The sequence below is a fragment of the Lonchura striata genome, chromosome 38 (assembly GCF_046129695.1).
Source record: "Lonchura striata isolate bLonStr1 chromosome 38, bLonStr1.mat, whole genome shotgun sequence".
In the NCBI taxonomy this organism is placed as follows: Eukaryota; Metazoa; Chordata; class Aves; order Passeriformes; family Estrildidae; genus Lonchura; species Lonchura striata.
Window position 1 is genome coordinate 1,151,820 of NC_134640.1, and position 14,877 is coordinate 1,166,696.

Sequence of the window (14,877 nt, forward strand, 5' to 3'; positions counted from 1 at the left end):
GAAGTTTTTAAATCGCACAAGCCAGCAACAGCGACTGCAACACCATGTCAAAGCCACCTGGACAAGAGAGGGAGGACTTTATTTACAAGCGAACGAAAGTGGCCAGCCCAGAGAGGGATCATGCATCAAGGTTGTCCGAGAAACACCCGGACGATAAATACACGATAAATATCCGAGACCGAGATAGTCAGAGCCATCAGGGAGGTACATCTCAAATCCGAATTCCGGGACTGCAAACACAGGTGTTCATCACTCTCCGGACACGTATTGTTCAACTTGCCACAGAGAAAAGAACTCCACATGAATACATGCACTTTGAAAAGGAAGAAAGGGGACTCTGGCTCAGGCAAGGAAAATCGTATAGAAATGGGTCAGACAGGACGGTCGGTGTGAAGCATAGAGGACCCTCTGCTGCAGCTGTCCAACCTGTGTCTCACCCGGTGGCAATCCCGGGCTCCACATTGACTTTTTTTTATAGTGGCTTTTTTTCATTTTTCTCAAAGTTTATATTTGGTACACTTAATAACTTTTATTAAATTAAAAATTAATAACTTGGAGCCTTGCATTTCTAACATGTTCATCACATTCGGTTTCTCATGATAAGCCTATCTACTTCTGCTAATTCTGAGATGGGGAAAATGAACTGTCATGATTCCCGCTTGCACTAAAGGATTGTGACACGGGCTGACTTTGTGATGCCAGAGTCTTCTGTGCCATCACAGCGCAACTGTATGACATCCCAGAGTGATAGAGCAGCACTGGCTCTGTGACATCACAAGGGGGATTTGTGAGATCCCAGGGTGGGCTGTGACATCCCAGGAGGCAGTGTGACATCTCAGGGGCTCTGTGACCTTACTGGGGAGGTCACTTCAAGCCAGCTCCCACTCACAGTTCCTCCCAGAGAAGTCCAAAGCTGCTCGTGCCCGGTGGCATCCCGTGTCCCTCTGGGTCCCTCTGCCCCTGGCGCTGCAGCCTCCCGCTGAGGATGTTCGAGGAGATCAAGCCCAGAGCCTGACATGGGGACAGGGGCTCAGGGCCGTCACAGTTGGAACAGGGAGACAGGGACCCCCTAGCAGCATCCCTGTGCCCCCAGGGCCAGAGCTTGGCCAGGGCTCCTTCACCCTCTTATGAAGGAGGGCTTGAGAGCACTTTAAAAATCCCCAGCAGGGGAGTAGCATAAAACAGCTTTAATATTAAGTGACAGCACCACAGAGTTCCTTGGCAAGAGTCACTCTGCTCCTGACTGGACACTTCAGGCACACCAAGGAAACAAAGCAACAACAAAACCAAACAAAATCCAGGCAATCAAACCAAAAAGGAGTCAAGAACTGTCCCGGTGTCTGTGTGTCTCTGTGTGTTTGTGTGTGTGTGTGTGTGACGAAAGGACAGTGAGGGCAAGGATAAAAGGAATACAGCCTAAAAGCTAAAGAGAGCTGTGGAATAACACTTAACAATATTCAACTTCGCTTATAACTTCTATTAAGCTTCACAAATTAGCAAAAGAACAACTCTTAGCAGCATTTAACTTTGCTTACATCTTGTGACTTTGTCGCTATAAGACACGTGAAAGCACGACGCGAGCCACCTGCTATTTTCAAGGTAAAGCTGAAAGTTTATTCTCTGACTCCAACTTTTATACTTTCCCAAAGGTGACATTGGATTGGAGAGTGAATGGGCCACCTCTCCAAAGACATTGGACAAAGCACTAGTACATCAAGTTTGTCCAGCCCCATAAAAGATTGTAAACAATATGTTGTTGAGTGAAATTGTGTGGGAAGGTTCTCCAACGAAATGGAAATTCAGAAGGCTTTAGAAAATCTTAAGAATCAGGGTGACATGACTTAACCTTACTTCCAGGCCTGACTGGCTCAGCTATCCAAGGCAATCAAAGCCCTCAGAGAGCAGCATTTCTGCCACATTTCCCTGAGCACAGGCACTCCTGTGTGCACACAGACACAAAGAGTCACTACAAGGCACCTGTGAGAAATTCCCCTGAGCAAAGGGAAATGCTCCCTGTGGAGGCTTTGGCATCTCCCCAGGAAATGAAGGGTTGAGCTTGGAGCAGACAGTGTCTGTGATGAGCTCCAGAGGAGCTGAGCCCAGGGGCTGCTGGCCAAGGCCCTGGCCCCATGAACATTTCTCAGCTGGCAGGGCGGCCTGAGAAGGGGAGAGGGGAATGCACCAGACCAGGAACCATGGAACCAAGGGACCATTGTTACACTGTGGGGCCATGTGAGAAGAAGGGACCATTGGGACACTGTGGGGCCTTGTGAGACCAAGGGACCATTGGGACACTGTGGGACCATGTGAGATCAAGAGACCATTGGCATACTGTGAGTCCTCATGGATTCATGGACACCACTGTGACATTGCTGGGCCTCATGGAAGGAAGGGGACCCTAGTGACGCCGTGTGCCTCAGTGGAATGTAGGCATCATTGTGACGCTGTGAGGCCCCATCCAGCCAAGGCTCCAATGGGACACTGCGAGACCCCACGGAAACAAAGCTCCAGGGTAACACAGAGAGGCTGCCTGTAATCAGTGCTCCATTGTGACACTGTGGAGCCAAAGGAGACCGTTGTGACACTGCAAAGCCCCATGGTCCATTGGTCCAAAGGTCCATTGTGACATTGCAGGACTCATGGAACAGAGGAGTCACATGACACTGTGGGGCCTGTGGAACCATGGAGAACATTGTGACACTGCAAGGCCTCAAGGAATCATTAGGACTGTTATATGTCTATAGGATAATTTGTGCAAATAAAATTGTCGTCTATTTTATAGTTATGTGCTGTTAAATTATACTCTTATAAGAAGTTTTTAAATCGCACAAGCCAGCAACAGCGATTGCAACACCATGTGAAAGCCACCTGGACAAGAGAGGGAGGACTTTATTTACAAGCGAACGAAAGTGGCCAGCCCAGAGAGGGATCATGCATCAAGGTTGTCCAAGAAACACCCGGACGATAAATACACGATAAATATCCGAGACCGAGATAGTCAGAGCCATCAGGGAGGTACATCTCAAATCCGAATTCCGGGACTGCAAACACAGGTGTTCATCACTCTCCGGACACGTATTGTTCAACTTGCCACAGAGAAAAGAACTCCACATGAATACATGCACTTTGAAAAGGAAGAAAAGCGACTCTGGCTCAGGCAAGGAAAATCGTATAGAAATGGGTCAGACAGGACGGTCGGTGTGAAGCATAGAGGACCCTCTGCTGCAGCTGTCAAACCTGTGTCTCACCCGGTGGCAATCCCGGGCTCCACACTGACTTTATTTTATAGTGGCATTTTTCCATTTTTCTCAAAACTTATATTTGGTACACTTAATAACTTTTATTAAATTAAAAATTAATAACTTGGAGCCTTGCATTTCTAACATGTTCATCACATTCGGTTTCTCATGATAAGCCTATCTACTTCTGCTAATTCTGAGATGGGGAAAATGAACTGTCATGATTCCCGCTTGCACTAAAGGATTGTGACACGGGCTGACTTTGTGATGCCAGAGTCTTCTGTGCCATCACAGCGCAACTGTATGACATCCCAGAGTGATAGAGCAGCACTGGCTCTGTGACATCACAAGGGGGATTTGTGAGATCCCAGGGTGGGCTGTGACATCCCAGGAGGCAGTGTGACATCTCAGGGGCTCTGTGACCTTACTGGGGAGGTCACTTCAAGCCAGCTCCCACTCACAGTTCCTCCCAGAGAAGTCCAAAGCTGCTCGTGCCCGGTGGCATCCCGTGTCCCTCTGGGTCCCCCTGCCCCTGGTGCTGCAGCCTCCCGCTGAGGATGTTCGAGGAGATCAAGCCCAGAGCCTGACACGGGGACAGGGGCTCAGGGCCGTCACAGTTGGAACAGGGAGACAGGGACCCCCTAGCAGCATCCCTGTGCCCCCGGGGCCAGAGCTTGGCCAGGGCTCCTTCACCCTCTTATGAAGGAGGGCTTGAGAGCACTTTAAAAATCCCCAGCAGGGGAGTAGCATAAAACAGCTTTAATATTAACTGACAGCACCACAGAGTTCCTTGGCAAGAGTCACTCTGCTCCTGACTGGACACTTCAGGCACACCAAGGAAACAAAGCAACAACAAAACCAAACAAAATCCAGGCAATCAAACCAAAAAGGAGTCAAGAACTGTCCCGGTGTCTGTGTGTCTCTGTGTGTTTGTGTGTGTGTGTGTGTGACGAAAGGACAGTGAGGGCAAGGATAAAAGGAATACAGCCTAAAAGCTAAAGAGAGCTGTGGAATAACACTTAACAATATTCAACTTCGCTTATAACTTCTATTAAGCTTCACAAATTAGCAAAAGAACAACTCTTAGCAGCATTTAACTTTGCTTACATCTTCTGACTTTGTCGCTATAAGACGCGTGAAAGCACGACGCGAGCCACCTGCTCTTTGCAAGGTAAAGATAAAAGTTTATTCTCTGACTCCAACTTTCATACTTTCCCAATGGTGACATTGGATTGGAGAGTGAATGGGCCACCTGTCCAAAGACATTGGACAAACCACTAGTACATCAAGCTTCTCCGCCCCAATAATAGAATGTCAACAATATGTTGTTGACAGAAATTGTGTGGGAAGGTTCTCCAACAGAATGGAAACTCAGAAGGCTTTAGAAAATCTTAAGAATCAGGGTGACATGACTTAACCTTACTTCCAGGCCTGACTGGCTCAGCTATCCAAGGCAATCAAAGCCCTCAGAGAGCAGCATTTCTGCCACATTTCCCTGAGCACAGGCACTTCTGTGTGCACACAGACACAAAGAGTCACTACAAGGCACCTGTGAGAAATTCCCCTGAGCAAAGGGAAATGCTCCCTGTGGAGGCTTTGGCATCTCCCCAGGGGATGAAGGGTTGAGCCTGGAGCAGACAGTGTCTGTGATGAGCTCCAGAGGAGCTGAGCCCAGGGGCTGCTGGCCAAGGCCCAGGCCCAGTGAGCATTTCTCAGATGGCAGGGCGGCCTGAGAAGGGGAGAGGGGAATGCACCAGACCAGGAACCATGGAACCAAGGGACCATTGTTACACTGTGGGGCCATGTGAGAAGAAGTGACCATTGGGACACTGTGGGGCCTTGTGAGACCAAGGGACCATTGGGACACTGTGGGACCATGTGAGATCAAGAGACCATTGGGACACTGTGAGTCCTCATAGATTCATGGACACCACTGTGACATTGCTGGGCCTCATGGAAGCAAGGGGACCCTAGTGACGCCGTGTGCCTCAGTGGAATGTAGGCATCATTGTGACACTGTGAGGCCCCATCCAACCAAGGCTCCAATGGGACACTGCGAGACCCCACGGAAACAAAGCTCCAGGGTAACACAGAGAGGCTGCCTGTAATCAGTGCTCCATTGTGACACTGTGGAGCCAAAGGAGACCGTTGTGACACTGCAAAGCCCCATGGTCCATTGGTCCAAAGGTCCATTGTGACATTGCAGGACTCATGGAACAGAGGAGTCACATGACACTGTGGGGCCTGTGGAACCATGGAGAACATTGTGACACTGCAAGGCCTCATGGAATCATTAGGACTGTTATACGTCAGTAAGATAATTTTTGGAAATAAAATTGTCATCTATTTTATAGTTATGTGCTGTTAAATTATACTCTTATAAGAAGGTTTTAAATCGCACAAGCCAGCAACAGCGATTGCAACACCATGTCAAAGCCACCTGGACAAGAGAGGGAGGACTTCATTTATAAGCAAATGAAAGTGGCCAACCCGGAGCAGATCACGCATAAAGGTTGTCCGAGAAACACCCGGACGATAAATACACGATAAATATCCGAGACCGAGATAGTCAGAGCCATCAGGGAGGTACATCTCAAATCCGAATTCCGGGACTGCAAACACAGGTGTTCATCACTCTCCGGACACGTATTGTTCAACTTGCCACAGAGAAAAGAACTCCACATGAATACATGCACTTTGAAAAGGAAGAAAGGGGACTCTGGCTCAGGCAAGGAAAATCGTATAAAAATGGGTCAGACAGGACGGTCGGTGTGAAGCATAGAGGACCCTCTGCTGCAGCTGTCAAACCTGTGTCTCACCCGGTGGCAATCCCGGGCTCCACACTGACTTTATTTTATAGTGGCATTTTTCCATTTTTCTCAAAACTTATATTTGGTACACTTAATAACTTTTATTAAATTAAAAATTAATAACTTGGAGCCTTGCATTTCTAACATGTTCATCACATTCGGTTTCTCATGATAAGCCTATCTACTTCTGCTAATTCTGAGATGGGGAAAATGAACTGTCATGATTCCCGCTTGCACTAGAGGATTGTGACACGGGCTGACTTTGTGATGCCAGAGTCTTCTGTGCCATCACAGCGCAACTGTATGGCATCCCAGAATGATAGAGCAGCACTGGCTCTGTGCCATCACAAGGGGGATTTGTGAGATCTCAGGGTGGGCTGTGACATCCCAGGAGGCAGTGTGACATCTCAGGGGCTCTGTGACCTTACTGGGGAGGTCACTTCAAGCCAGCTCCCACTCACAGTTCCTCCCAGAGAAGTCCAAAGCTGCTCGTGCCCGGTGGCATCCCGTGTCCCTCTGGGTCCCCCTGCCCCTGGTGCTGCAGCCTCCCGCTGAGGATGTTCAAGGAGATCAAGCCCAGAGCCTGACACGGGGACAGGGGCTCAGGGCCGTCACAGTTGGAACAGGGAGACAGGGACCCCCTAGCAGCATCCCTGTGCCCCCAGGGCCAGAGCTTGGCCAGGGCTCCTTCACCCTCTTATGAAGGAGGGCTTGAGAGCACTTTAAAAATCCCCAGCAGGGGAGTAGCATAAAACAGCTTTAATATTAAGTGACAGCACCACAGAGTTCCTTGGCAAGAGTCACTCTGCTCCTGACTGGACACTTCAGGCACACCAAGGAAACAAAGCAACAACAAAACCAAACAAAATCCAGGCAATCAAACCAAAAAGGAGTCAAGAACTGTCCCGCTGTCTGTGTGTCTCTGTGTGTTTGTGTGTGTGTGTGTGTGTTTGTGTGTCTGTGTGTGTGTGTGTGTGTGTGTGTGTGTGTGACGAAAGGACAGTGAGGGCAAGGATAAAAGGAATACAGCCTAAAAGCTAAAGAGAGCTGTGGAATAACACTTAACAATATTCAACTTCGCTTATAACTTCTATTAAGCTTCACAAATTAGCAAAAGAACAACTCTTAGCAGCATTTAACTTTACTTACAGCTTGTGACTTTGTTGCTATAAGACACGTGAAAGCAAAACGCGAGCCACCTGCTATTTGCAAGGTAAAGAGAAAAGTTTATTCTCTGACTCCAACTTTTATACTTTCCCAACGGTGACATTGGATTGGAGAGTGAATGGGCCACCTGTCCAAAGACATTGGACAAAGCACTAGTACATCAAGTTTGTCCAGCCCCATAAAAGATTGTAAACAATATGTTGTTGACAGAAATTGTGTGGGAAGGTTCTCCAAGAGAATGTAAACTCAGAAGGTTTTAGAAAATCTTAAGAATCAGGGTGACATGACTTAACCTTACTTCCAGGCCTGACTGGCTCAGCTATCCAAGGCAATCAAAGCCCTCAGAGAGCAGCATTTGTGCCACCTTTCCCTGAGCACAGGCACTCCTGTGTGCACACAGACACAGAGAGTCACTACAAGGCACCTGTGATAAATTCCCCTGGGCAAAGGGAAATGTTGCCTTTGGAGGCTTTGGCATCTCCCCAGGGGATGAAGGGTTGAGCCTGGAGCAGACAGTGTCTTTGATGAGCTCCAGAGGAGCTGAGCCCAGGGGCTGCTGGCCAAGGCCCTGGCCCAGTGAGCATTTCTCAGATGGCAGGGCGGCCTGAGAAGGGGAGAGGGGAATGCACCAGACCAAGAATCATGGAACCAAGGGACCATTGTTACACTGTGGGGCCATGTGAGAAGAAGTGACCATTGGGACACTGTGGGGCTTTGTGAGACCAAGGGACAATTGGGACATTGTGGGACCATGTGAGATCAAGGGACCATTGGGACACTGTGGGACCATGTGAGATCAAGGGACCATTGGGATACTGTGAGTCCTCATGGATTCATGGACACCACTGTGACATTGCTGGGCCTCATGGAAGCAAGGGGACCTAGTGACGCCATGTGCCTCAGTGGAATGTAGGCATCATTGTGACACTGTGAGGCCCCATCCAGCCAAGGCTCCATTGGGACACTGCGAGACCCCATGGAAACAAAGCTCCAGGGTAACACAGAGAGGCTGCCTGTAATCAGTGCTCCATTGTGACCCTGTGGAGCCAAAGGAGAGCGTTGTGACACTGCAAAGCCCCATGGTCCATTGGTCCAAAGGTCCATTGTGACATTGCAGGACTCATGGAACAGAGGAGTCACATGACACTGTGGGGCCTGTGGAACCATGGAGAACATTGTGACACTGCAAGGCCTCATGGAATCATTAGGACTGTTATACGTCAGTAAGAAAAATTGTCATCTAATTTATAGTTATGTGCTGTTAAATTATACTCTTATCGGGAGTTTTTAAATCGCACAAGTCAGCAACAGCGATTGCAACACCATGTGAAAGCCACCTGGACAAGAGAGGGAGGACTTTATTTACAAGCAAATGAAAGTGGCCAGCCCGGAGGGGGATCATGCATCAAGGTTGTCCGAGAAACACCTGGACGATAAATACACGATAAATATCCGAGACCGAGATAGTCAGAGCCATCAGGGATGTACATCTCAAATCCGAATTCCGGGACTGCAAACACAGGTGTTCATCACTCTCCGGACATGTATTGTTCAACTTGCCACAGAGAAAAGAACTCCACATGAATACATGCACTCCAAAAAGGAAGAAAAGGGACTCTGGCTCAGGCAAGGAAAATCGTATAAAAATGGGTCAGACAGGACGGTCGGTGTGAAGCATAGAGGACCCTCTGCTGCAGCTGTCAAACCTGTGTCTCACCCGGTGGCAATCCCTGGCTCCACGCTGACTTTTTTTTATAGTGGCATTTTTTCATTTTTCTCAAAATTTATATTTGGTACTCTTAATAACTTTTATTAAAATAATAACTAATAACTTGGAGCCTTTCATTTCTAACATGTTTATCACATTCGGTTTCTCATGATAAGCCTATCTACTTCTGCTAATTCTGAGACGGGGAAAATGAACTGTCATGATTCCCGCTTGCACTAGAGGATTGTGACACGGGCTGACTTTGTGATGCCAGAGTCTTCTGTGCCATCACAGCGCAACTGTATGACATCCCAGAGTGATAGAGCAGCACTGGCTCTGTGACATCACAAGGGGGATTTGTGAGATCCCAGGGTGGGCTGTGACATCCCAGGAGGCAGTGTGACATCTCAGGGGCTCTGTGACCTTACTGGGGAGGTCACTTCAAGCCAGCTCCCACTCACAGTTCCTCCCAGAGAAGTCCAAAGCTGCTGGTGCACAGTGGCATTCCGTGTCCCTCTGGGTCCCCCTGCCCCTGGCGCTGCAGCCTCCCGCTGAGGATGTTCGAGGAGATCAAGCCCAGAGCCTGACACGGGGACAGGGGCTCAGGGCCGTCACAGTTGGAACAGGGAGACAGGGAACCCCTAGCAGCATCCCTGTGCCCCCAGGGCCAGAGCTTGGCCAGGGCTCCTTCACCCTCTTATGAAGGAGGGCTTGAGAGCACTTTAGAAATCCTAGCAGTGGAGTAGCATAAAACAGCTTTAATATTAAGTGACAGCACCACAGAGTTCCTTGGCAAGAGTCACTCTGCTCCTGACTGGACACTTCAGGCACACCAAGGAAACAAAGCAAAAACAAAACCAAACATAATCCAGGCAATCAACCCCAAAATTAGTCAAGAACTGTCCCAGTGTCTGTGTGTCTTGTTTGGACAAGACAGGAGTCTGTGAAGTAGGGCAAAAGCCTCCTGTGCAATGGAGAAGGTAAACCCCTTCCCTCCGAATTTCCAGGATTTTTAAATTTAAAAGCTTTCAGGCAAAGATATGGGAATGGGAGTAAGAATTCTTTGCTAGGAGAAACTAAAGAACAATTTTAAAAGGCAAATGCAATTGGTACCAACAAAACTAGTGATAAATTCTACAACCTTTCACTCTGAGGATTCGGGGTGTTGGTAGCAGTCCAGTTGTAATTACAGCTGCTCCTCTTCAGTGGCTGATGAATTGCAGCTGAAATGGTGATCTTTAGAATGGTACAGTTTTCTCTGAAGATCTGGTGGCAGTTGGGCCGGTCTTCCTCTGCGCGGGGGCCACCTCCGAGCTCCGCCGCCGCTGCCTCACCGCGCTCCGGCCGCTTCTCTCGGGAGTCCTGCCGAAGGAGCTGCTTCTCTGGGAATCTCTCAAAGAGAGAGAGCTGCTCTGTCTCCCCAAAAGGTACCACTTTATACAATAACAGAGTGCTTGGCTTCCCCCTCTGGGTGGAGCATCTCACAATGGGATGGTGTTATGTTACCAGCCCTGCAGTGATTCAGTCAATGGCCCATTAACAAACCATTACCTCTTCGTAGCAAACCATTGTTCTTGGAAGAGATAACAAACCTGCCCAACCTCCAACAGATGGCAAATAGAATACAAGCTTATCTTACAAACCAGGACATTATCCACCCCTTATTCTATTTCCATCTGCACACAATGAAATCTTACACCCAGTTCTCACTTAAGACTAAGTTTCCCTGTGGTACACAGCGGGTCTCACCATCTTTCTGCATTACCCACCAAGTGTAACCAGGTCCTTGAGCAAAGACAACCCCACAAATGGGTTGGCCTTTGCCTGAGGTGGGATTAATCTAAACAGATTTCCCTAAAATACCTTTCATATCTACTACAGGGACCTTATCTCCATCTACTGTGTGTAAGGGTTCTGACTGGGCAGGGCCAGCTCGACTGACAGACCCTCGGGTGTTGACCATCCAGGTTGCTTTTGCCAGGTTAATTTCCCAGTATCTAAATGTTCCCCCACCAAGTGCCTTTAGGGTAGTCTTAAGGAGTCCGTTGCACCGTTCAACTTTGCCGGCAGCTGGAGCATGATAAGGAATATGACATATCCATTCGATACCATGTTCTCTGGCCCAGGTGTTGATAAGGCTGTTCTTGAAACGGGTGCCGTTGTCAGACTCAATTCTCTCAGGTGTGCCGTGTCTCCACAGGACTTGCTTTTCCAAGCCTAAGATGGTGTTCCGGGCAGTGGCATGAGGTACAGGGAAAGTCTCCAGCCATCTAGTGGTGGCTTCCACCATGGTCAGCACGTAGCGCTTGCCTTGGCGTGTCTGGGGCAGTGTGATGTAGTCAATCTGCCAGGCCTCCCCATACTTGTACTTGGACCACCACCCACTATACCATAGGGGCTTCACTCTCTTGGCCTGTTTGATGGCAGCACACGTCTCACAGTCATGGATAACCTGAGAAACACTGTCCATGGTTAGATCCACCCCTCGGTCTCGTGCCCACTTGTAGGTGGCATCTCTGCCCTGATGACCTGAGGCATTGAGCCAGGAACAACTCCCCCTTACGATGCCAATCTAAGTCTATGACACCTCTATTTTTGCTGCCTGATCTACCTGCTCGTTGTTTCGGTGCTCCTCATTAGCCCAACTTTTGGGAACATGGGCATCTACATGATGGACTTTCACCATTAGCTTTTCCACCCGAGAGGCAATGTCTTTCCATATATCAGCAGCCCAGATTGGCTTTCCTCTACGTTGCCAGTTGGCCTTCCTCCACCTTCCCAGCCAGCCCCACAGAGCATTGGCCACCATCCACGAATCAGTATAAAGGTAGAGCTTTGGCCACTTCTCCTTTTCAGCAATGTCTAGAGCTAGCTGAACGGCCTTGAGTTCAGCGAGTTGGCTTGATCCAACTTCTCCTTCAGTAGCTTGTGCAACTTGGCGTGTGGGGCTCCATACGGCTGCTTTCCATTTCCGGTTCATCCCTACAATGCGACAGGAACCATCAGTGAAAAGAGCGTAGCAGGACTCCTCTGCTGGTAGTTGGTTGTATGGTGGAGCTTCTTCAGCCCTTGCCACTTGTACCTGCTCCTCATCATCAGTGAGACCAAAGTTTTCACCTTCTGGCCAGTTTGTAATTATCTCCAAAATCCCAGGGCGATTCAGGTTTCCAATACAGGCACGCTGAGTGATGAGGGCAATCCATTTTCTCCATGTGGCGTCAGTGGCATGGTGGGTAGTAAGAACCTTTCCTTTAAACATCCACCCCAGCACTGGTAGTCGGGGTGCCAGGAGGAGTTGTGTTTCTGTGCCAATTACCTCCGAGGCGGCTTGGACTCCTTCAAAGGCAGCCAAGATTTCCTTCTCTGTGGGAGTGTAGTTGGCTTTAGACCCTCTGTAACTTCGGCTCCATAATCCCAGTGGTCGGCCTCGAGTCTCCCCGGGCACTTTCTGCCAAAGGCTCCAGGACAACCCATGGTTCCCGGCTGCAGAGTAGAGCACGTTCTTGACCTCTGGTCCCGTTCTGACTGGGCCAAGGGCTACAGCATGAGTGATCTCCTGCTTGACCTGGGTGAAGGCTTGTTGCTGCTCAGGGCCCCAGTGGAAATCATTCTTCTTTCGGGTAACCAGATAAAGAGGGCTCACGATCTGGCTATACTCGGGAATGTGCGTTCTCCAGAAACCTATGGCACCTAGGAAAGCTTGTGTTTCCTTTTTGCTGGTTGGTGGGGACATAGCTGTGATCTTGTTGATGACCTCAGTGGGAATCTGGCACCGTCCATCCTGCCATTTCACTCCCAGGAACTGGATCTCTCGGGCAGGTCCCTTGACTTTGCTCTTCTTGATGGCGAAGCCAGCTTCTAGTAGTATCTGGATGATCCTCTCACCTTTCTCAAACACTTCTGCCGCTGTGCTCCCCCACACAATGATGTCATCAATCTATTGCAGGTGTTCTGGAGCCTCACCCTTTTATAGTGCAGTCTGGATCAGTCCATGGCAGATGGTGGGGCTGTGTTTCCACACCTGGGGCAGTCGGTTCCAGGTGTACTGCACACCCCTCCAGGTGAAAGCAAACTGAGGCCTGCATTCTGCTGCCAGAAGAATGGAAAAAAATGCATTAGCAATATCAATGGTGGCATACCACTTTGCTGCCTTGGACTCCAGCTCGTACTGGAGTTCCAGCATATCCGGTACAGCAGCGCTCAGTGGCGGAGTCACTTCATTTAAGCCACGATAGTCCACAGTCAATTTCCATTCTTTTTCAGATTTGCACACAGGCCAGATGGGGCTGTTGAAGGGTGAGTGGGTTTTGCTGACCACCCCTTGGCTCTCCAACTCCCGAATCATTTTGTGGGTGGAGATCACGCCATCTCGATCCATCCGATACTGCTGGCGGTGCACTGTCGAGATCGCAATTGGCACGCGTTGTTCTTCCACCCTTAGCAGTCCTACTGCAGAGGGGTTTTCTGACAGTCCAGGCAAGGTGTTCAATTGCTTAATGTCTTCTGCCTCTACAGCGGCTATTCCAAAAGCCCACCTGAGTCCCTTTGGGTCTTTGTAATAGCCGTTCCGGAGGAAGTCTATGCCTAGGATACACGGAGCATCTGGGCCAGTCACTATAGGATGTTTCTTCCACTCCTTCCCAGTCAGTCTCACCTCGGCTTCCACCAGAGTCAATTGTTGTGATCCCCCTGTCACACCAGCAATGGAAACAGGCTCTGCCCCCACATGTCCCGATGGTATCAGAGTACACTGTGCACCAGTATCAACTAAAGCATCATATCTTTGTGGCTCTGATGTGCCAGGCCATCGGATCCACACTGTCCAGAAGATCCGGTTTTCCCGTGCCTCTCCCTGGCTAGAGACAGGGCCCCTCTAACACTGGTTATTATTCCTTTCTTGGGCATACATACTAGAGGTCCCTTCAAGGGGGTCTGACAGATCGTACCCACAAGCTTGGTCACGGGAGGTTGAGGCTACCTTTACTTTGTTGGAACTCCCCCAGTTAGAGTTTCCCTCCTTGAGTTGACGGACCCGTGCTGCCAGGACAGAAGTGGGTTTCCCATCCCACCTCCCCATGTCTTCCCCATGGTCACGCAGGAAGAACCACCCTCTCTCTCTAGCTGGGGATTGTTGGGCACTGATTCTGGGGCCTGTGACTCTCACGGGTTCCTTATCTCCTCCCTCATCTCCTCTTTAAACTCCTTAATCACAGCTGAGATATGAGCCTGCATTGGGCCATTAATCATACTCTCATAATTCCTAAGTTTGTTGGCAACAGAGCCCACTGTCTCCCGGTGAGCGTCAGCACTGATTGTTGCAATGAAAGTGGTGTATTGAGATGGCCCAAGATTTGCTAGACTCCACAGCATTTGTCCTGTACACCTGACCGTGTCGGGGTTATTATTGTGTCGTCCATCCCTTCCAAAGAGTACCTCCAATACTGAACTTCCCTCAGCTGTTGGATCCCTTCCTCGAGGGTCTTCCAGCGCATTCTATGATGGTGCTCCTGCATTCTCTCCCTGTGGACAAACCTCTCCCTGACAATCATTAAGAGCCGCTCCCAGAGAGAAAGGGACCCTGGTTCCATTACAAAAATCTGATTTATACCCGAGTCCTGGGTCAAGGGTCCCAAGTTCCTTGCCTCACCACCATCCAGCTGCACGCCTGTACCCATAAGATCCCAAACCCGGAGTAGCCAGGTAGCATAAGCCTCATGCCCTCGTCGCACAATGTCTTTATGCAGATTACAAAGACTTTCGTACGTCAGGGACTCGGTGATGATAGCAATCTCTGGGTCCCCTGTGGGTTGTGAGGTTCCTCCATTCGTGTCCCTATCTGCAGGGTGCTCTGCTTTCACCTTAGACTTCCTTGTTTCTACTGGGGCAACTGCTGCTGACCGTGTCTGCCTTTGTGGTTCAGCTGGAACCTGAACAGTTGTAACATCTGTGGGTT